The sequence below is a fragment of the Ovis canadensis genome, chromosome 11, assembly GCF_042477335.2.
Source record: "Ovis canadensis isolate MfBH-ARS-UI-01 breed Bighorn chromosome 11, ARS-UI_OviCan_v2, whole genome shotgun sequence".
Classification (NCBI taxonomy): domain Eukaryota; kingdom Metazoa; phylum Chordata; class Mammalia; order Artiodactyla; family Bovidae; genus Ovis; species Ovis canadensis.
Window position 1 is genome coordinate 61,213,307 of NC_091255.1, and position 22,836 is coordinate 61,236,142.

General features: G+C 49.4%; 1 protein-coding gene across 7 annotated transcripts in view; it reads left to right on the forward strand.

Moving 5' to 3' along the window:
* The window catches only part of RBFOX3 (RNA binding fox-1 homolog 3), a 433,842-nt gene that overhangs the window by 285,615 nt on the left and 125,391 nt on the right, over nucleotides 1-22,836 (forward strand). For 5 of the 7 annotated variants that reach the window (XM_069543862.1, XM_069543859.1, XM_069543866.1 and 2 more), the window contains one exon: nucleotides 17,480-17,519. The exons of the other annotated variants lie outside the window; for them this stretch is intronic. The gene's annotated coding sequence lies outside the window, so the exon portion shown is untranslated. The remainder of the gene's footprint in view (nucleotides 1-17,479; nucleotides 17,520-22,836) is intronic. 7 annotated transcript variants of the gene reach the window in all.

Consider the following 22,836-nt stretch of genomic DNA (forward strand, 5'->3'; position numbering starts at 1 on the left):
CCCTACCCTGCCCCTGACTCCTGTAGCATAGTTGGGAGAACCGAGGTTGTGTGAGTGTGTCAGTCACCGAGGAGAGTGCCTGGCACACAGTGGGTACTCAACAAACAACCCAGAGCCTCCCGTGCTCAGCCACATAGCTGGGCTTTTACAGCAGGGGCTGCCCCCACCCCCCCCAACCCCCAGAGGGGCACAAACTACCCAGCCTGTGATCTGAAATTCCAGAGACGTCTCCCCATTTCCCAGCACTTTCTCCCACCAGCGACACTTCCCAGAGCAGCAAATAGGGCCTGTTGCTAACTGGTTCAAATGTGGCTTAAAAAAAAAAAAATATATATATATATATATATATATCTTTATGATAAAAAATTTTTTTTCATTTAATTAAAAATGTTGACATTGTGCCTGGACACCCCGCCAGAGAAAGTGGCTATAAATTAAACATTAAATCTTTAATGGTCCATAAAGAAATATTCGTTTCTGCTTATGTATATAGTGGATATAAATAGATAAAGAGAGGGCTTTTTTTCATCTGGGAGGCAGACTTTTTTTAACCTCAGTTGGATAATCTTGTTAAGTGGATGTAATTAAAAGTTAAATTAATCCGCGCCCTCCCCTTGGCTTTGTCTGGGGTGGGGGTGGGGTTCTCAAGGAAGGAGCAAGCCGACTCCGCCTGGCTCTAACCCCTCTTGGGGAAACGCTGGGTGTGGGTGCAGGAGACTGCAGCGAGTGGAGCTGCTCTGAGGAGCAGTGCACGGGTGTCAATAGGAGGGAGGGGGCAGGTCCAGATTTCCGTCATGAAAGTGTCACCCTGGCTGTTGAGTGGGAGCCGGAGTGAGTTCAGGAAACCGTTTGGGGGCTGGTTCACGTAAGAAGTGATAGTTTTCGGTTCAGTTCAGTCACTCAGCTGTGTCTGACCCTTTGCAACTCCGTGAACTGCAGCACACCAGCCTTCTCTGTCCTTCACCATCTCCAGGAATTTGCTCAAACTCGTGTCCATTGAGTCGGTGATACCATCCAACCATCTCATCCTCTGTCGCCCCCTTCTCCTCCTGCCTTCAATCTTTTCCAGCATCAGGGTCTTTTCCAATGAGTCAGTTCTTCACATCAGATGGCCAAAGTATTGGAGCTTCAGCTTCAGCATCAATCCTTCAAATAAACATTCAGGACTAATTTCCTTTAGGATCGACTGGTTTGATCTCCTCGCTGTCCTAGGGACTCTCAAAGAGCCTTCTCCAACACCACAGTTCAAAAGCATCAATTCTTCGGCTCTCAGCTTTCTTTATGGTCCAACTCTCACATCCATACATAACTTCTGGAAAAACCATAGCTTTGACTTTATTGCAGCCATGAAATTAAAAGACGCTTACTCCTTGGAAGGAAAGTTATGACCAACCTAGACAGCATATTCAAAAGCAGAGACATTACTTTGTCAACAAATGTCTATCTAGTCAAGGCTATGGTTTTTCCAGTGGTCATGTACGGATGTGAAAGTTGGACTATAAAGAAAGCTGAGCACTGAATTGATGCTTTTGAACTGTGGTGTTGGAGAAGACTCTTGAGAGTCCCTTGGACTGCAAGGAGATCCAACCAATCCACCCTAAAGGAAATCAGTCCTGGGTGTTCATTGGAAGGACTGATGTTGAAGCTGAAACTCCAATATTTTGGCCACCTGATGCAAAGAGCTGACTCATTTGAAAAGACCCTGATGTTGGGAAAGATTGAAGGCAGGAGGAAAAGGGGACGACAGAGGATGAAATGGTTGGATGGCATCACCAACTCAGTGGACATGAGTTTGGGTAAACTCTGGGAGTTGGTGATGGACTGGGAGGCCTGGCATGCTGCGGTTCATGGGGTCGCAAAGAGCTGGACACGACTGGGTGACTGAACTGAATTGAACTGACTTTACAGACCTTTGTCAGTAAAGTAATGTCTCTGAGTTTTAATATGCTGTCTATGCTGGTCATAGCTTTTCTTCCAAGGAGCAAGCATCTTTTAGTTTCATGGCTGCAGTCACCATCTGCAGTGACTTTGGAGCCCAAGAAAATAAAGTTTCTGATTCCACTGTTTCCCCATCTATTTGCCATGAAGTGATAGGACCGAATGCCATGATCTTAGTTTTCTGAATGTTGAGTTTTAAGTCAACTTTTTCACTCTCCTCTTTCACTTTCATCAAGAGGCTCTTTAGTTCCTCTTCACTTTCTGCCATAAGGGTGGTGTCATCTGCATATCTGAGGTTATTGATATTTCTCCTAGCAATCTTGATTCCAGCTTGTGCTTCATCCAGCCTAGTATTTCGCATGATGTGCTCTGCATGCATGTTAAATAAGCAGGGTGACAACATACAGCCTGATGTACTCCTTCACCAACTTGGAACCAGTCCGTTGTTCCATGTCCGGTTCAAATGGTAACTTCTTGGCCAGCATACAGATTTCTCAGGAGGCAGGTCAGGTGGTCTGGGTTTTCCACCTCTTTAAACATTTTCCACAGTTTGTTGTGATCCACACAGTCAAAGGCTTTAGCATAGTCAATGAAGCAGAAGAAGATGTTTTTCTGAAATTCCCTTGCTTTGTCTATGATTCAACAGGTTTGGCAATTTGATCTCTGGTTCCTCTGCCTTTTCTAAAACCATTTTGAACATCTGGAAGTTCTTGGTTCACGTACTGGTGAAGCCTGGCTTGGAGAATTTTGAGCATTACTTTGCTAGCATGTGAGATGAGTGCAATTGTGCAGTAGTTTGGACATTCTTTGGCATTGCCTTTCTTTGGGATTGGAATGAAAACTGACCTTTTTCAGTCCTGTGGCCACTGCTAAGAAGTGATAGTTTAGGAGCCAGATAAGCAACATGTTACATAGAGGTAGACAGAAGTAGATGATGCCAGAGGCATTCTGGAAGCCGAATTGGCAGAATCGATGATGGACATGATGTGAAAAAGGGAGGGCCAGGGTGGCCCCCAGGTGACCTGCTCGCTTGGCTGGGGGGCGGTTCCATTTACTGAAATGGATCTGCTGAGATAGGACCAGGAGCCTTGATCATATTGGGTTGGAGGAGAAAGAGGCTGGTTGAGTTGGCCTGACCCTCAGGGACTTCAGCTGCAGGTGCCAAGTCCAGCATCCCTGGGATGCAGGTGGTGACTGCAGTTAGAGTGGTGATGGAGAAGCTCAGGGAAAAGGTAAAGTGTAAGAAGAGAAAGGGGCGGATTGAGCCCTGGGGTACCCACTAGAAGAGGCTGGAGCTGCAAGGGGGATGGAGAAGGGAAGGCTGGAGTCACAGGAGGAGGACCAGGAGTATGTGGGGCCAGCCCAGGAGGCCTGAGGGTCTGCTCAACAAGCTGCCATTCTGCTGAGAGATCAAGAAAGACAAGGCTGACAGAGAGCATGTGATAATTCAGTTGAGGAAGAGTTTATGGCTGGAGGAAAAGTAACAGGTCTTTGCAGGCACAGGCAAGCATATCATGGACCTGGAGGACTCTCCTCTTGACCTGAGATAGATATGCGGTGGGGAGCCACGGGGGAGGCAGGGCTGAAAAGGTGGGTTGGCACCAGGTGTGAGCAGCCTCGGGCACCAGGTGAAGAGGTCTGAACCTTCCCCAAGCCTGCAGGCTGCTGTCAGATATGTGACAGGGTCAGGTTTGCAGTGAAGCAGACCCATCTGGCCACACATTGGGGCCAGACTCCTGGAGGGGCTCCAGGTCCGGAGCAAGTTCAGAGGCTGCAGAGAGTTCTGGGGAGAGAAGGGGCCCTTTGCCAGGTGGTGAGGAACAAACAGGTACAAAGGTGCTGAGGAGGGAGAACAGATAGAAGCCAGGAGCACAATTTGGGGAGGATGAGGGAGGGCACAAGTGAGGATGCCCAGAAGTTCTGAGTCTGGGGCGCTGGATCAGCATCATTGGCTGAACTAGGAGGTGTGGGGGAAGGGGACTTTCTTGGTCTTGTGTCTTTAGTTTGCTTGTCTCCTAGCATAGGTAACCAGGCGGCAATATCTGGAAGGGACCAGGGGTTGCTGGACCGGACACCTGGAAGTAGGAGTTCTTGCAAGACAGATGGGGATGGAGCCAGGGCACAGAGAAGATGGTCCAGGCATGTGTCACTGAGAAGAGAGGTGCAAATGAGAGGGAAGCCTAGAGAGCTGCTAAGGAGGCTGAGTGGGCAGTTAGGGAGCAAGGAGAGCCCAGGAGAGGGGTGTCTGTCCAAGAAGCCTTGTGGGGAACCCTTCCTGTGTGTATGTCACTCCAGTCATGTCCAACTCTGGGACCCCATGGACTGTAGGAACCCGCCAGGTTCCTCTGTCCGTGGGGATTCTCCACGCAAGTATACTGGAGTGGGTTGCCATGCCCTCCTCCAGGGGATCTTCCCAACCCAGGGATCGAACCCTGGTCTCCTGCATTGCAGGTGGATTCTTTACCAGCTGAAATACCCAGAAAGCCAACTCTACTCCCTTGTTTCTACAAATCAGATGTCCTCCAAGCACGGCAGGGTTTGTGAGCCTCACCCAACATGCATATCCATGGAAGCAAACATGCATTCAGCATTGAACAACCAGTGACTTCCCGTGATGGCTTGTCCGCCGCATCTCAAGGTCTGCTAGTTGAACAGTCCTCATAAAGGCCTCCTCCTACAATGCAAGTTGTTTTTGTCATTACTACTTAAAGTCTTGACCAGTAGCCTCAGGACCTTAGGAATGTGCACGTGAACACACTCAAAAATGACCGTGTTCTCCGTGCATCTCAGGAAAGGCTTTCAGTGTGGCGGAAGACAGAGGCTGCTGCCTCTTGTGAAGTCACCAAGTCATGTCCGAGTCTTTTGCAACCCCGTGGACTGTAGCCCACCAGGCTCCTCTGTCCATGGGATTTTCCAGGCAAGGATACTGGAGTGGGCTGCATTTCCTTCTCCAGGGGATCTTTCTGACACAGGGATCAAACCCACATCTCCTGGTTGTCAGGCAGATTCTTTACCACTAAGCCACCAGGGAAGCCCCAAGACAGAGGCTATCTATTACTAAATAGATCCAACTGCCCATACAGGCCCAATCCACAAATTAGCTGCTTGTCATTGAAGGTCAGTTGCAGGCAGACGCTCGCCGGGACATGGGTCTGATAGAAGTTCAGGTTCACTTTTTACTTCTGAGGCCGATTCCAATAGAAGACTGAAATTGGTAAAACGGGCAGAGATGTGTTGAGCCCAAAAGGTAATTGCTGAGCAGTGATAGTCCTTTTGAGGCGGTTCTGGCAAGCAGCAATCAAGCCGGGCCGGCAGCCTCTAAGCTGCACCAAGTACTGAGTCTTCCCTCGCCCTCAGGGGAGTACTTCGGTGTCACCCTTTAAAACCTGAGCCTGGCAGGTGCTAATAGGACCCAAGATTTGCTTGAATCGGGTGAGATAGGGGGCACAAAGAAGCAAAAGTGACTGTCATGTGAGGAGACGATGTTATACTCATGCTATGCTATGCTAAGTCACTTCAGTTGTGTCCGACTCTGCAACCCCATAGACGGCAGCCCACCAGGCTCCCCCGTCCCTGGGATTCTCCAGGCAAGAACACTGGAGTGGGTTCACATTTCCTTCTCCACTGCATGAAAGTGAAAAGTGAAAGTGAAGTCACTCAGTCGTATCCGACTCTTAGCGACCTCATGGACTGCAGCCTACCAGGCTCCTCCGTCCATGGGATTTTCCAGGCAATAGTACTGGAGTGGGTTGCCATTGTCCCCTAGAAACACAGGAGGCATGCCATGTAGGGCCACGTGGCACAGCACCAGGACGGATCCGAAGGCAGAGGGAATGGGAATATGTGGGCAAGAGCCTGAGATGTGGTTTCCAAGGGAACAGACAGGTGTGACAGGGTGAGCAGGATCAGGATGGGTTGGTTGAGCCATTTCAGTGGGTTCCAGGCAGACAGGCTGTCCCAAGTGTCCGATACCTGGCCCTGAGGTGGTTAGGGCCGGTGGACAGTGGCCTGGAGAGTGAGAGCCCGGTAGAGGACTTAGGGGTGTGGGCTCTGGGTTGGCTGGGTTGTACATGAAAGATGGGCACGGGCTGTTGTCTGCCATCTCTAGGAATTAGCCAGCCGTGGGAGGGGCAGTCCCTCCAAGGTTGGCAGTGCCCCAGTGTCGAAGTGTCAAGATACAGAAAACGAGAGAGGTGGTTATGCTGCAGGATTGGAGTAGGGCTGAAGGACGGGGTGCAGAGCGGGCTCTGACTTGCTCACAGCTCAGTGGCACCCCCTGCCCTCAACCCGCAGCCCAAGCACATGTGCGTGACTTTAAGACCTAAGCACTCCTTGGCCACCAGCGCTCCAGCAGGCAGTGGTGGGCTGTGCCCAAAGTCCCAGGCTTCACGGCCCTTCCAGCAGTGGTTTGCTGGGCTTGGTGGTTTAGAGGTCTCGGGAGTCCTTTGTCAGGTGCAGGAAGGGGAAGGCCTGTGATGCTGCTGACCCAGGGGCGGGGACCTTGCCATGGCCAAGCTGGCAGGGAGATCCTCCTTGGCCTTCAGGTGGCAGGTCCCAGCTCAGACATAGGACCTGGCCAGCAGGGGGTCCTCCTGCCAAAGACGGGGCAGTGGGCACAGTTCCCCAGGGGGCCTGGCAAGCCCTCAGAGCTCCGAGACTGGAGACGAAACTCTACAGGTTGGACCTTGCTGGTTACTGAGGCCAGCCTCTGAACACTCTGCATATCAATACCCATCACTCCCCTCCAGCCTCATTTCCCAAAGAAAGTGACAGTAACGCCTCTGCCACCCGGGACCACCAGCCACTGTAGGTGCCCCAGCTTCCTTGCCTGTGTCCAGGGACAAAGGCACCCACCTATCAGCTTGTGGGATGATTTGTGATGAGTTTGTGCAGAGGGCTCCCTAGCCCATGAACACAGTGCAGACTCATGACCTCATCACAGGGGTGAAATCCTCCCTGGTAGTGGTCCAGGCATCATGCTGAAGCCTGTTCTCCTTTATTCCTTGCAAAGGCACCAGGAGGGCAGCACTGTTGCCTCCCCACTTTACAGACGAGTAAACTGAGGCACTCAGAGGCACTCGCCAAAGATTTCACCACCATCCCAGGCGGGACTGAATGGTGGATTAACTTCTGACATAAGCAGCCAGCACAACCAAGGTCTTCCTTCCCCTTTGGGGAGCAGGAAAAAGCTGCAGACACCCCATCCCAGGTGGCTCAGTTGTAAAGAACCCACCTGCCAACGCAGGAGACTCAAGAGACAGGTTCGATCCCTGGGTTGGGAAGATCCCCTGGAGAAGGAAATGGCAACCCGCTCTAGTATTCTTGCCTGAAGAATCCCATGGACAGAGGAGCCTGGCGGGCTACAGTCCATGGGGTCGCAAAGAGTCGGACACGACTGAGCAACTGAGCACACACCCCCATCCCAAGATTTTTCCTAAAATGGGCATCTCTGCCTGGGTTTTCTCTATTTCTTCAAGCGATTATCTAGTTGTTGTGTCAACATCAAACAGTCTGGTTCTGTTCTCTGCACATCTTCCTGGTGGCATTTACAGAGATGCTAGTGGAGGAGGATGGGGCTAGCTGCACTTCCCACCTTGAAACTGGGACACAGCCTGGACCCTGCCTGGCTACTATGGTCTGTACAGACAGCTGCCCTGCTGCCCATCTCCCAGCCCTCTCAGCTGAGTCTCTACTTTTATTTTATAAGTAGGTTGATCTAGATAGATTTCTGAAAATCTTAGAGGAATGAACAGGTTGGTTTCTTAGGGGATTTGCTCAGGAAATGAGATTTTGCCTGTCTCCCAAAGGAGGGAGGATATGTCTAAATTATTGATAGAGAAACACGCTCATCTAAGAAGCTAGTATAGCAGACCGTCTGCGTGCTGATTGGCGCTGTCTGTCCTGTGTATTAACTCAACTCCTCCGCCCTCTCCATCACCCTTCCCACCCCCGACCCATGCTGCTCAGGGCACAGGTGGTCAGCATCCCACCCACTGCTTCTGCAGAGGGGCCCTGTCCACCGGCTAAGGAAAGGCAGTAAGTACATCATCAGGTTTCCATGGAGCACCTACAAGGAGACACATCCCCACTGTGATTTTGAACACCGCCCTGGCTGACTCTGTGCTCAGAGGCCTCTGGCTTTTAAAGAAACATAAGGGACCAGAGCCAAGTGGAGACTGGGACAGCCGCCCAGACTTGGCCATCACTAAGCTCCATTTCAGCCGAGTGTTGGAGAGAACGTGGCAGCCCCTAGCTCCCTGGGGAATGGCTCAGAGGGGGCCCTCTACCTTCATTAGAAAGAACGGCCTCCTCAGCGTAATCAGAACCCAGCATCAGAACCCGGTAATCAGAACCCTGTAATCAGAACCCAGTGGAAGTGACCAGGAAACCAGGCAGTCAAAGGCGTCCTCGCCCCCATGGTCAAGCTGTACACATCCGTGCCCCTCCCGCCTGGATTCGTTCCATGTTTGTTGAGTGAATGAATGAACAGAGTTGGAGACAGCAGAGCTGTCAAGCTGAGTGCTCTTCAGAGGGTGCAGAAGCTGGTGTGGCATCAAGGACAGCTTGGAGAATGCACAATGGCGATCTCTCTTAGCTGGTATCCCTATTGTGTCCCATAGATGAGTTTGCATCCATTTTTAAAACCACACTAAATAAAATGGAAATGTGTCAATAGGTAGAAGTCAAGATCAAAGAACAGAAAAAGAGAAATAGAACAGTAAAAGCTGCCTGTGGGGCTTTGAAATACAACTGGCAATGTTGAGCCACATTTTTTTCTGAACTTGCTAACAGCCAAAGAAAAGAGGAAAATATGGCTGATACTATGATTCTCGCTGTTTTTAAAAGTGGCTCAACATGTTGATCGACAGACGAATGAACAAAATGTGGTCTATCCGTATAATGGAATATTAGTCAGCCTTTAAAAGGTATAAAATTCTGACACCTGCTACCACATGGAGGAACTATAAGGACACTGCACTCAGTGAGATGAATCGGTCCCAGAGGGAAAATGCTGTGTGATTCCACTTATTTGAGGTCCCTGGAGAAGTCCCATTCACAGAGACAGAAAGTAGGATGGAAGTTTTCTGGAGCTGGGGGAGGGGCTGGGGAGTTAATGGGGACAGAGTTTCAGTTTAGGAGGATGAAGGTCTGCAGATGGACAGTGGTGATGATAGTACAGTGGGGTGAGCGTATTTCCCTCTGAGTAGTACACCTAAAAGTGGGCTAAAAGGGTAAAAAAAAGAAAAATTGTTGCATATATTTTACCACAATGAAAAAGTAGGAAAAAACTCAAAAAACCCCAAACAAATTAAAAAGTGGATTCGAAGTACCCCTCAAGGGAACGATGGTTTTCCTGGAGTCTTTCAGTCTGAAAGCCGTTTCTCGGGATCCGATTGCCAGACACCAGCCTACTGGGCATGCAGCATCTGGCTCCTTGGACCATGGCCTCCCCCCTAGCTGGCATTAGAAAGAACAACTCTTGGAGGGGTGAGCATTGGAGAGTGGGCATGGTCAGAATGACGTCACAGAGGGCCAGTGAGCAGGAGGAAAAGTGCTGCTGGGGTCTGGATTCAGGCTGCACAGGCCAGGATGAGACGGGTGCAGCAAGGGTGGGGGCAAATGTCTAGATCATTCTAAGATGTTTGGAGGAGGCCAGCAGATTAGCGCCCTGGAGCTGCCATAACACATTTCCGCAAACTATAGGGCTTACAACTCCTAGAATTCTTCTCTCACAGTCCTGGAGGCCAGAAGCCTGAAATAAAGCTGTCAGCAGGTCCACCATCTCTCTGAAGGCCCTAGGGGCGGGTCCTTCCTGCCTCTTCCAGCTTCTGGAAGCTCAGGCTCAGCTTGGCCTGTGGCCACATCACTCCAGGTCCTGCCTCTAGTCACATGGCCTCTCTGAGCCTGTGTCTGCTCCTTTTCTGGTTCTTATAGGGACACTCTCATTGGACTTAAGATCTACTAATCCAGGATGCTCTCATCTCCACCCTTAACTAGCTGAATCTGCAAAGACCCTCTCTCCCATTCTGAGGTTCCAGAGGGACACGCATTTCTGGGGGTACTATTCTACCCAGTACAGCTGGCATCTTGTCCATGGGCTGATGGCCATGTGTGTTCTATGGAACCCAACGCTGGGCTCTGGGCAATAGGGGCTGTGTGTTAGAAAGCTCTTCAGGGAGGAGAGACCACACCTCCACCCCCACCTTTCCTCTCTGACTCTGTTCTTGAATGGTTTCCATGTCCACAGTGGGGTCTCTGGCCCCTCCCTCACTGCCCCCCTCCCCGCCATCTGCTGTCTGCTTGGCGGCACTGGACATTCTGTCCCTCAAGCCATGTCCACCTTGAGAAAACTGCCCCCTGCCGGCCCCAGTGCAGGAGAGTGACCCACAGTAGTGCTGCTGGACAACTCAGATGCTGGCAATGCTGCTGGGCCTTTGACCAGTGGGCTCCCTTGGGTCCCAGATCCATGCTGAGTTCAGCTAACATGGGGCCCTCCCCTCTAGCTGCCTGCTGGCCTCATCCCACCAGAGCCTCCTATACTACAGGAGTGATTGACAGCTTCCAGGGCTGCTGGCAAAGGCCAGGGCAGCTCAGTGGCCATGAGGCTGGGCCAGGCGGGGATCCAGAAGCTCCGGAGTTTGCAAAGTCCAACACAGCCAGGAGAGCCAACTGGTCACAGAAGGGCAGAGAAGGGATGGCCAGGGAGTCACAAGCAGACAGAAGGGTTTGGCAGCCATTGGGCACCAAAGCCACAGGCATCTCGAGGCCAGTGGACCCGCAGTGGGTGACTGGACTTTCCCCACCTTCTGCCCACATACTCGGTGGATGTCAGCTGTGCAGTTACTGCTGCAAGGCCCACGGGGCCACCTTGTAGGCAGAGAGCTAGATGAGCTCGCCTGCTCCCTGCCCCCTGGAGCAGGACTAAAGGCCTCGGACGAACTTGAAGAGGGGACTCTGGCTGAGGGAGGTCCCTCAGCCCTGCCAGATCTTAGGAGAGGGGTCTGGGCTGCTCCCAGAACAGAGTAAGCTCCTTCCTGCCCAGCTGCTCTGAGGGGCCCATAAGGGGGTGGCTCCCCCTGGTGTGCTATGTTCTGTGTGCTCAGAATCCCAGACAACCTTGCATCCACTCTGATGACCAGAACCTGCTAGAACACCCCAGACTCCCTTGCAGTGCCTCGGGGTCTCCGAGGCATGAGCCTGCAGCCCTCCTCTCCCCTCCCCAGCCCTTCCCTCCACTCCCCTCCTCTCCTCTCTTGTTCTCTCCTCTTCTCTCCAAAGGTGAATTTCTTTTCATAAAGAGAAAAAAAAACAAAACAAAACAAAAAACCACAACCTTTAAATTGAGGTAGCTCTGGCATTGTGATGACCATCATCAGAAGTCGTGTTTAAACCACCCACGGTTAATTTTTTATTTATAAAATTGCACCATTCACCTCCAATTCCCCTTAGAGAGAGAGCACAATATGGGCTATTTAATAAAATCCAAAGTAATACAACAAGAGTAGCCGTGGGCAGGCGGTGTTTTTAATGCTTTCTCAGTACGGACCACCTGGCCTTGCCCCTCCCCAGAAGGTTGAGATGAGGGGAGGGCCCTAGGCTCGCCGAGCAGGGACTCTAACAAGCAGCGTGACCAGCATGGGCAAGGGGCCCCCAAGATCCGTCCTGGGCTGGCGACTGCACTGCAGCAGCTTGTACGATGCCAGATAAATCTGCTCTGATCATAAACGAGAGGCCAGCACCAGCGCTGCACATTTGGGAAGACACAGAGAGAAAAAAGCAAAGGAAAGCATGGATGCTGGGGAGCTGTGTGCCATGGACTAAACATTTGTGTCCCCCCACCCCGCCCCTAATTTGCAGGTTGATGCCTTAACCCTCGCTGTGATAGTGTGTGGAGGTGGGGTCTTTGGGAGGTGATTAGGGTGGGATGAGGTCAGGAGGGTGGGGTCCCGGGATGGAATTACTGCCGTCATTAGTGTCTTTCTCATCAGAAGCAGCACAACTCTCTCCCCATCCACGCAAGGACACAGCAGGAAGGCAGCCGACCGCAAGTGGGGCAGCAGGCCCCCACCAGACCCCAACCACGCTGGCACTGATTTGCAGACTTCCAGCCTCCAGAAATTTAAGCACCCCCCAAGCTGCGGTATTTTATTATGCAGCCCAAGCTGACTCAGACACCCAAGCTTCCTCTTTCAGAAATGGGTCTCTGCTGTCACCAGCAGCTTCCTCATTGCCCTCAGTGTCAACAAGCTCTTCCTCTCTCAAACACCCCCGCCAGGACAGGCCGTCTTCTCTTTGTCTCAGAACGCAGGCGTCTGTGGCCGACTCGGTTATTCTTACCGGTCAAGCTAAGAACACAGGTGTTCCAATATGATGGATCCTGTAAACCCTCTCCCCGCTAAACGTACAGGAGGGTGTGGTGAGGTAGCTGGGACTTAAAGTGAAATGGAAATGGATAAACATTTGAGCATCCTTTTTCTTATCTGGAAATTAGGGATAATAATGCCTAACTCGTGGGCTGATATGAGGCTTGACATGTATAATCAGTGTCTGGCACAAGATAAATGCTTGATAAATAAGAGCCAAGATGACTCCTGGTAAACGACTTTAGCAAATAGTTGAAGTCACAATCAGTCATAGTGATGTGCTCTGCTTTCGCCATACCGTTCTCCTCCTGCCCCACCGTCAAGAGACGCGGCACCTGGCTGGGGCGGGAGTGAGGTGGTCCAGGGTGCGCCACAGGGGAGTCACCTGCGAGCGGGTCTGGACCACAGCGGAAGGGAGTCTTTCCCGACAGGTCGTATTGCGTGACGCACACTAACAATGGGTTTAAAACAAGCTTTTATTGAAGTATAGTTGGTTTACAGTGTTGTATTAATTTCCGCTGTACAGCAAAGCGACTCAGTTATGCATGTATTTTTCTTTTTCATGTATTTTCCCATTCTGGTTTGTCATAGGATATTGACTATAGTTCCTTGTGCTATATAGTAGGACTTTATTATTTATCCATCCTAGAGATTCTAGTTTGCATCTGCTAATCCCAAGCTCCCAATCCTTCCCTCCTCCACCCTCACCCACTTGGCAATTACAAGTCTGTTCTCTTTGTCTGTGAATCTGCTTCATGGGTGTGTTCATTTGTATCATATTTTAAATTCCACATGTAAGTGATATTATATGGTATTTGTCTTCCTTTGTCTGACTTACTTCACTTAATATGGTAATCTCTAGGTCCATGCGCATTACTGCAAATGGCATTATTTCATTCCTTTTTATGAGTGAGTAATGTTCCAGTGTGTGTGTGTGTGTGCACTGCATCCTCTTTATCCACCTGTTGATGGACATTTAATTTGTTACCATGTCTTGGCTATTGCAAATAAGACTGTTATGAACATAGGGGTGCAGGACGTGTATTCTTTTCATCCCGAACGTGATACAAGTAAATTAATTTCTTAAAAAATCCACTGCTTTATGGACAGAAGAGAACACAGGTTAAAGGGAATGACCTCCGTCATTTGAATGGAGTCGAATAAAGACAGACACTAATGCTGTTAAGGAGAACTGTAGGGAAAAGCCCAGAGGAACTCGGCACTGGAGGGGGGCGGGGGTGAGGGTGGCAAGTTAACTGTGAACTAATGGAATCTGGGGTGAAGGAGAATGGAGCGGGGAGACCATGAGGAATGGTCCCCATGGGAGTGAGTGTCCCTTTATGATGGGATCCCCAGGAGTAAACCACTCTAGAAGGACCCAGGCCTGCTTCTCAAAATGGTCATCTGGTCATGATCCCTCATGGCAGACACTTGCCCGCTGGTCCATTCATTTCTTCCTTCACCAAACATCCACTGCCTCCATCTCTCTGTATTGGCCCTGTGCCAGGCTCTGGGGCCTCTGAGATATGGCCTCTGTGCGGTGGGGGTTGGGTCACAGCCTAGTGAGTGGGCGCCACATGGAGGGGACTTCCTGGCCAGTCAAACAGAGAGCAGCTCTGCTCTGCGTAACTCCTTGCCATCAAGGAAGTCCACAGTTTGTAGCTCAGCAGACTTCACGCAGAGGCTGTAGCAGTGCAGGCTGGGCTGGGTGGAGACCCCTGAGCTTGGTAAATGCATCTTACTCTGTTTAGACTTTGCTAAAGAGTCTTTCCTGGGCTGTGTTTGGGAACTTCAGCACCCATGGTCTAATGAGCTGTGCGTCTCCACGAACCTGATCATGGTGGCAAAAATCTCCATAATTGATTATCCCGCTGGGTGGCTGAGAGCAGTGTTTGCTAACTGTGAGGCTGAGAGTCAGCCCCATGGTTCCTGACCCACCGGCACTCCCACGGGTGGATGTTGTCAGCAAAGCCCGTGGAGCAGGGCTAGCCCCAGGCTCCTCCCTCCCTCCTCTCCCAGATGGGGTGGTGGGACAGGTGGGTGAGGTGAGGGCGTAGAGGGTAGGAGATGCTGGGGTGTGGAAGAGGGAAGGAGAGGCCAGTGTTCGTCTCAGAAAGCAAGGCAAGCCCCATCGGAGTCAGCCCATCTCTGGCTGCTCACTCCAGGAGGGCAGCAGGGCCACAGGGGGGACGGGTCTGCACTGGGCCCACTTCCTTTCCTTCCAGGTAGCAATAACCTCCAGGGAGGCACAGGGAAAACTTTCATTACCTTGGAAATTCTGTACCTGGACAGAGGACCGTGATGAGCTGGAGGCTCAGCCTGAAGCACTAGGAGAACAGGCTGGACCCTCGTGTGAGGCATCAGGCTCACCAGGGCCTCCCAACTGTCCCTCTGGTTCTGGGTCTTTTAAAGTACAGAGGAGATGGACATGGGCCCCTGCCTCTGAGTCTTCTGACATGGACTGAATCAGTGTAACCCCTGGATTCAAATGGCATGAAAGGGTTAGTTGCTCACTCATGCCTGACTCTTTGCGACGCCATGGACGGTCACCCACCAGGCTCCTCTGTCCATGGGATTCTCCAGGCAAGAATACTGGAGTGAGTAGCCATTCCCTTCTCCAGGGGATCTTCCCGACCCAGGGATCAAGCCTGGTTCTCCTGTACTGCAGGCAGATTCTTCACCATCTGAGCTGTAGGGAAGCCCCTCAAATGGCGTAGGTATCAGATATTTCTCTTTGGCCAAATGAGGCCCCTGGTAAGAGTCAGACATGACAGCGACTTTCACTTTCAAGGAGTGACTCGGGACCTTAGGACCAGTGAAGGCTGGGGGTGGTGAGGGTGGGGCTGTCTTGCCAACCTTGATCCGGGCCGATGTTCCCCAGAGATTGGGAATTCCAGGCCAGCAGATTCCCTGGCGCCTAGAGGAAATCTGTGGGGTGGACACAGTGGATAAAGGAGGGTGGTCATGGAAGTTGTTTGGGTAGAGGAGAGACTAGGGCAGGGAGGGAGGAAGCGCCCCATCTCACATCCTGGACCAGCCTGCATTCTCCTGCCCTGCAGCCGCCTGCCCAGCAGAGCAGAATCCTCCTATCCGACTCCCACAGGCTTGGCCCAGACCCGTGCTCCAGCCAGTGCATACGTCTGCTCACTGGGGCTGGATGGATTGAATTAAATGGAACTAAATTGAATTGAACTGGGAGGAAAACTCACTTTAAGGGAAAAAAAAAGAAAAGAGTCAACAGTAAGAAAATCCCCCAAATCAACTGAAGGCAGCGGTTGATGCAAGTTGATTGATTCAATCCGTCTCATTTTGTAATGACGCCTTCATTCGACGGTGCCTTCCAATCTCATCCGGTCACTTTGTGAGCTGCATGTGGACACGTGCCAGAATAGCCACTTTTGCCAGTTGGCTGGGGGTGGGAGGGATGCCAGTCAACAAACAGTGGCTGTTGGGAGGGCCACATCAGTGATGGCCTCTTCGTTTGTGGTTCAAGTTCAGCCACACTTTGGCCCACAGCTGTCCCTGCTGTGGCTGTTATCTGTGTGCGTGGGGATGAGGGGTGGGTGGGAGCAGGTTTCCCGTGAAATAGTGCCTTGTGGTTTGCACAAACTCTTAACATGTGCCAAGCGAATTCTGTGCATTAAATGTTCCCCTTCCACTTTTAATTCTTAGTCCCTGCAGAGAAGGGTGCCTCTTTCCATGTGTGGAAGTGCAGCACAATGGAAACCTGCTGGGGAAATCCAGTTGCCCCAGTTACTGGTGGTGCAGTTGCTTAACCAAAGCGCGCCTCAGTTTTTTCATCTGAAAAATGGGGGTGGTAAGAATGGTGCCTGCAGCTAGCTGGCACGTAAAATGTGCAGAATAAGTGAGAGCAGCTCCCTGTTCTTCCTGGTGATTTCTTTTTTCCTTTCTTTTTCATCTTTTTTAACACCATTCCTGGTGATATTGATGATGGTAATGACGGTGATTTTCTGCATTGTAAGAAAGAGGCCCAGTTGACTACCTTTTGATTCTGAAAGCTTTTCAGTTGTTTTTAACATGTTTATGTTAAGGGTTTTTTTTTCTTTAAAGTACACACACGGTGTTGATAGGGGGATGTGGAGTGACTTCTTAATGGTTATGTGGTTTCCTTTCAGAGTGATGAAAAAGTTCTAGAACCAGATATGGTGTGTACAACAATGTGAATGCAGTTAATACCACTGAACTGTACACTTTAAAATGGTTAAAATGGTAAAATGTTACATGTATTTTATCACATAGTTGTGCAAGGTATGTACATATACAATTATGAAACATTACTAAAATCAATAAGGAAAATTTTAGTCCAGAGAAAACACATACGTTCATGCACAGACATGCACCCTCATTTCTAATCTCCAAAGTGCCCGATGAGGAAAGGGCAGGATCAGGAGTCCAGACACACGTGTGCTGCCCCCAGGCCCTCAGGAATCAGCTTTGCAGCTCTGGGCAAGTCCCTTGATCTCTTGCATCCCAGGTTCCTGGATTATAAAAGGAGCTAATACCTGGCCCCTGCCACTCCGCAACCAACTCCAAGCTGCTCCTGCCGATGGAAGCTCCTGGAAGCAGCGCCTAATTCCAAACAACACACAACGGTGGCTTCTGAAATCATGTGTTTGCTGGGATTTAGAATTGTCTTACTTCTCTTTAAGCAACAGCAGCAGCCCATCCGCTTTTCCTCATTTTTCCCTTTGACTGCTATCAAAACAGATTGGCAGGCCATGACTCCACACAGAGAGACACCTGGGGAGGCGGGGAGCCACAATTCACAAAGTCCCCTTTGAACGTAACCTCAAAACCAGGTGGCGGTGGGGAAGAAGAGTTTGGGGGAAAGGGAAGAAAGAGAGAAAACACAAAGGAATGCCCCAGAGTTGCAGGGAAACATGAGTTTGGAAAGTCTGGATGGCAGGCCTGAGGTGTTCTGTTTCCCTTTGTCTTTGCCTGTTAAATCAAACGCCGACTCCCAGCCCAGCCGGCCGCACAGACAGCCGCAAGAGTTTAACCTGGGCAGGTTTCCCCGGCCTCCCAGGGAGATAATGCCTGCTTTTCCAGACTTGACTAGTCAATGGGCAAATCGCAGCTAGCAACCAGATGTATGATGGCGACATTGATTCTAATTCTCTCCCCTTTCTTTCTTTCTCTCTTTTTCTTTTTCTTAGAGAGCCCACAGTGCCTCGGGAAAAATTGGCTGAATAAAAGGTAGAAAGACTTTCTCTTTTTTCCCCCTGAATAGTTTTTGACAGATATGCGCATGTTGGAACATCTTGGGAGCTGCTGACAGTGGATGCTGGGGGCTCTGAGTTTCCTATTTGCTCAAAGGAGGGGTTTGGTGGGGTCGAAGTGGGGCTGGCTTATTTAGCTCTCTTCCCATGATGGGCCAGCCCAAAATATACTGGGAAGGCAGGCCTGGGGAGCCAGGAGGGACATGAGAGGACAGGAGTTTGTTTAAAGGCGACACTGCCTAGCAGCTCCACGTGGCCGGGGAAGCTGTGCTGGTTCCTTGCTGGTCCCTTCCCTTCGCCTCCCCTTCTCCCACCCCAGGTACTCGGTGCCCAGGTGTGCACCCCCAGACTGCATGGTCTTCAGAACCGAGGGCAGCTCGGGCTCACTGGTCCAGGGTGTCCAACTCCCTTCTGTGGCCTGGTCTCCTCGGGGAAGGGGCTCAGTTCCCAAAGCCAACCCCCATGATGGAAGGGCGGGGAGCAGAGGGCACGGGACATTTCTGACCTGAACCCTGGGTCCTTGTGTCCTGCCCGCCCCCAACAGGTGCTCTTGTTTGTAGATTCACTTGCAGAATTTGCTTTGGGGGAGGGGGATAAGTTATTATAAAGATAATGTGTATTTGTTGTGAACAAAATTAGAACACACAGGTGCGCCATGTACTTGTCATCCCAGGTCCCAGGGGGCTTCTCCTCTCAGGCTCCTGGGTCTTGGGGTGCAGGGGCCCAAAAATGGCCAAGCCTGTCCACTCAGTGGAAGCAGAAGTAAAGCTGTTGGTTGGGAGGAGTCTGAGGCCTTCCCGAGCCAAACACTGGAAATTTAGTGTTGTTTTTTCCCAAGCCCACGCTTGGCTCATCATGAACCAAATGCAGCTTGACCTGTCCAGGGAGTGTGTCCCGGAAGCCATTCACCGCAGGCCACAGGAGCTGTGTGGGGAGGACAGGGTGGGCCCCGTTCACTAGTTTTCCATCAGGGGTCCTCTTCGTGTGTCCCTGGGTGATGCGTGACAGAGTCCCCAGGGAGTGACTGTCCTGGCTCTGTGAGTGCTCTGTGCATTTCTCCGTGGGAGGGGACAGAGAAAGTGGAGCCGGCCTTGCTCTCACTCTCTCACCAGAGTATTGTAACCACAGAGAAGGCAGCTTCACACGGCAGCCTTCTTGCCAGGCCGTCTTTATAAAATTGAGTCTCATTGTATGGACAAGCATACAAACCAGTCTTCAGGTAAATTCGTCTGTGAGACAGAGAGTCCATTTGCACTCTGTGGATGATGTAGTGATCAGCTGGCTGTGATCTTTGCACTCAGTATTTTACTCAGCTTTATCAAAGTGCAATGCACACACAATCAACTAGGTGTTTTTACAGTGTACAGTTTTACGTTTTGACATGTTTATACCCATGACATCATCGCTGCAGTCAAGACACCAAACACATCCATCACCCCCAGAACTTTCCTGGTGCCCCTTTAATCTCTTCCTCTCACCTCTTCCCAGTCCCCTGTTCCTAGGCAAGCACGTATCTGCCTTCTGTTGCTATAAAATGATCTGCTTTCCCTGGCACTTGTTATAAATAGAATCGTGTCCTATGTCCTTTCTTTTCCGGTTTAGCCTCTTTCACCTAGCGCAATTGTGTTGAGATTCATCCAGGCGGTGGTATGCATCCACAGTTCACCATTTTTGTTGCTGAGTAGTATTCCATGTTATGAAAGCACCATAGTTTGTTTATCCATTTAGTCCTTGAAGGAGATTTGAGATGTTTCCAGTCTGGGGTTATTACAAATAAAGCTGCTAGGAGCATTCATGACCAAATCTTTGTATAGGCACCAGCTTGCTTCTCTCTGGGGTAAAATACCAGGAGTAAAATGACTAGATCCTATGGGAAGTGCACGTTTAGCTTTTTAAGTAAATGCCAAACTCTCTTCCAAAGATGGCTGCACCCTTTCATACTCCCACCAGATGTGTATGAGGATCACAGTTTTATATGCTCACCAACCCTTGGGGTTACCAGTCTTTATCATTTAGACCATTCTAACAGGTGTGAAATGGTATTTGGGTGTGGTTCCCCATGCATTGCCCTGATGACGAATGATGTTGAACACCTTTCATGTGATTATTTGACACCTACATCTCCTTTGGTAAAGAGCCTGTTCAAATCTTTGCCTATATTTTTATTGAGTGGTTTGTTTTCTTTTTTATGTTTAATTGGAAGATAATCGCTTTAAAATGTTGTGTTGGTTTCTGCAGTACAACAACACGAATCAGCCCTAAGTAAACATATATCCCCTCCCTCTTGAACCTTCCTCCCACCCCTCTAGGCTGTCACAGAGCACCCGGGTGAGCTCCCTGCGTTGTGATAGTGAGCTCCCACCATCTATTTTACACACAGTAATATATATGTTTCAGTGCTACTCTCTCAACAGAGATGCAAATATAGAAAACAGACTTGGGGTTTGTTTTCTTATTGTTGAGTTTGGGGAGTTCATTATATATTCTGAATATAAGTCCTTTATTGGACACCTGCTTTGCAAATATTTTTCTTCTCATTGGTCTGACTTTTCATTCTCTCTCTAGTGTCCTCTTGAAGAGCAGACTTTTTCATTTGGATGAAGCCTAGTTTACCAATGTGTTCTTCATAGATCATGCTGTATCTAAGATTTATTTAGCATGACCCAAAGTCGCCAAGATTTTTTCCTGTACTTTCTTCTAGACATTTCACAGGTTTTGGATATTCCATTAGGTCTGTGATTTATCTTGAGTCCATTTTTGTGTGTAGTGGAAGGTGGAGTGAAATCCATTTTTCTGCGTATGGAGAGCCAGTGGATTCCTTATTGTTGTTGCTGTTGTTTAGCCTCATTAGTTAAGTCCAGCTCTTTTGCGATCCCATGGACTGTAGCCTGGTAGCCTCCTGTATCCATGGAATTTCCTAGGCAAGAATACTGGAGTGGGTTGCCATTTCCTCCTCCAGGGATCTCGTCAACCCAGGGATAGAACCCGCGTCTCCTGCATTGGTAGGTGGATTCTTTACCAATGAACCCCAGGGAAGCGCAGAATTCCATATTACTTATTTTAAAAACTATCCTTTATCTATTGAATTGTCTTCTCAGTTTGAAAAGAAATTAGTTGTCATATATGTGTGGGTCCATTTCTGGACTTAGTTGCACTGACCTGTTTGTCTACCTGAATGCCTTACCATACTACCATGATTATTGTCGCTTTATATTAAGTCTGGAAATCAGGTAATGTTGGCCCTCCAATTTTGATTAGCTATTCTAGGTCCCTTACGTTTAGAATCACCATGTGAATTGTTTTTTAATACCAGCTGGGAATGTGAATGGGATTACATTGAATCTATAGATCAACTTGGAGGATCATTGAATCTTAATATTATCTCCTGACTCTTAAACAAGGTATGTCTCCCCAGTTAGTTGGGGCTTCTTTCTCTGATCTAAGATTTGCGGTTCAGTGTATGGGTTTTATACGTATCTCGTCAGATTTACCCCTAGGTATCGCATATTTTTTTTTGTTATTTTAAATGGTATTTTTTCTTTCAATTTCTGATTGTTGCTAGTGTAGAAAAATAAAATTATGGTTTTTGATAGCAATCATGTATCCTGAAACCTTGCGAAACTCACCAGTTCTAGTAGCTTTTGTAGATTCAATCACATCTTCTACATATGTGATCATACTGTCTGTGAAGAAAGACAAATTTGCTTCTACCTTTCCAATCTGGAGACCTTTTATGTCTTTTCCTTGCCTGTCTCACTGGCTAGAACCTCTGGTATCACACTCCACAGAAGTGGTGAAAACACCCATTCTTGTTTTATACCTTGTGTTAAAAAATAGTAAGCCTCTCACTGTTAAGTACGATGTTATCTGTAGGTTTTTCATAGGGTTCTTTCTATTTCTTGTTGTTGTTCAGCCGTGTCCAACTCTTTGTGACCCCATGGACTGCAGCACACCAGGCTTCCCTGTCCTTCACCATCTCCTGGAGTTTGCTCACCCCGTTCCCTTCTACTGCTAGTTCGTTGGAAAATTGTATGTTTTGTTGTTGTTGTTGTTAGAAACTGATGTTGACTTTTGTTAAATTCTTTTCCTGTGTCTATTGAAATGATCATATGTTTTTCCATTTTTAGTTTGCTTAAAAAACAGCTTTAAAAACTTGGGAATTATATTCATTAATTTTCTTTTTTTTTAATATTCATTAATTTTCAAACCTTAGTCCAACATAGGCTTAAGTCTATCATCTCATTTTTTTTTCTGTTTTTTATATTTGTTCTTTATTCTCTTTTCCATCTTTTTTTTGTTCTCTTTTGGATTGAGTATGTTTTTCATCATTATTCCATTTTATCTCCATTCATGACTTATTAGCTTTACCTCTTATTTTGTTATTTTGATGGTTGTACTGTTTCCTCTAATCCTTTCAGATGGCTCTTCCCTCAAATGCATGTGCTGATTAGGACTCAGCTGAATACTCAGTGGGAACCCTCTAGACTTCTCCAGGGTCCCCACTCTGTCCAGCTCTTTCCTTTCTGCTACCAAGTCTTGCAGCTCCAGTCAACTTGGTCTCCCCAGCTCTCAGTTCTGTCTCAACTCAGGGATGACCCCAGGCTCTACCTGGGATCCCTGCACTTTGGCCTGAAACCTCTCTGGACAGAAAGCTATGAGGGCTCCCCTCTCTGGGTTTCCCACCTCTCAGAGACAGATCATTGTCCTTCATCATCTGGTGTCCAATGTCTTGAAAACCATTCTTGCCTCAAGGCACCAGGGTGGGAGGAGGGAGAGCTCCTGAGAAGGGAGTGGGCTGGTCCAGGCACCATGGACCTGAGAGTGAGGGGTCTGAGTAGAGGGACAAATACCGTTGTCTTATTTTCCTTGAGAACGGCCCACCCCACCCCAATTAAGATGAATCTGCAGCATCAAGAACTTAGATCTTAGAAGACTGTTACAAAGGGCTCTTCACAGAATCTCTTCTTAAGAAATTTCTGATTGTAAAGAATAAGTAGGGAGGGGGAGGATAATACTGCCAAGCCTCTTTAAACCTCAGTGATGGGGAGGTCAGAAAGCCCCCCGTGGTGGGGAAATCAGAAACCCCCCTGGGGTGGGGAGGTCAGAAACCCCCGGGGTGGGGAGGTCAGAAACCCCCAATGGTGAGGCAAAAGGGAACTCAGAGTCCCCCAGCAGCCCCAACTGCCTCACAGTTTAAGCACATCATAGCATATCAGGCACAGCCTCCACCTTGACCCCCATACAAGTAGCTGAGCTGGAAGGAGGACCTGTCAGACGCTAAAGCCACTCACTCC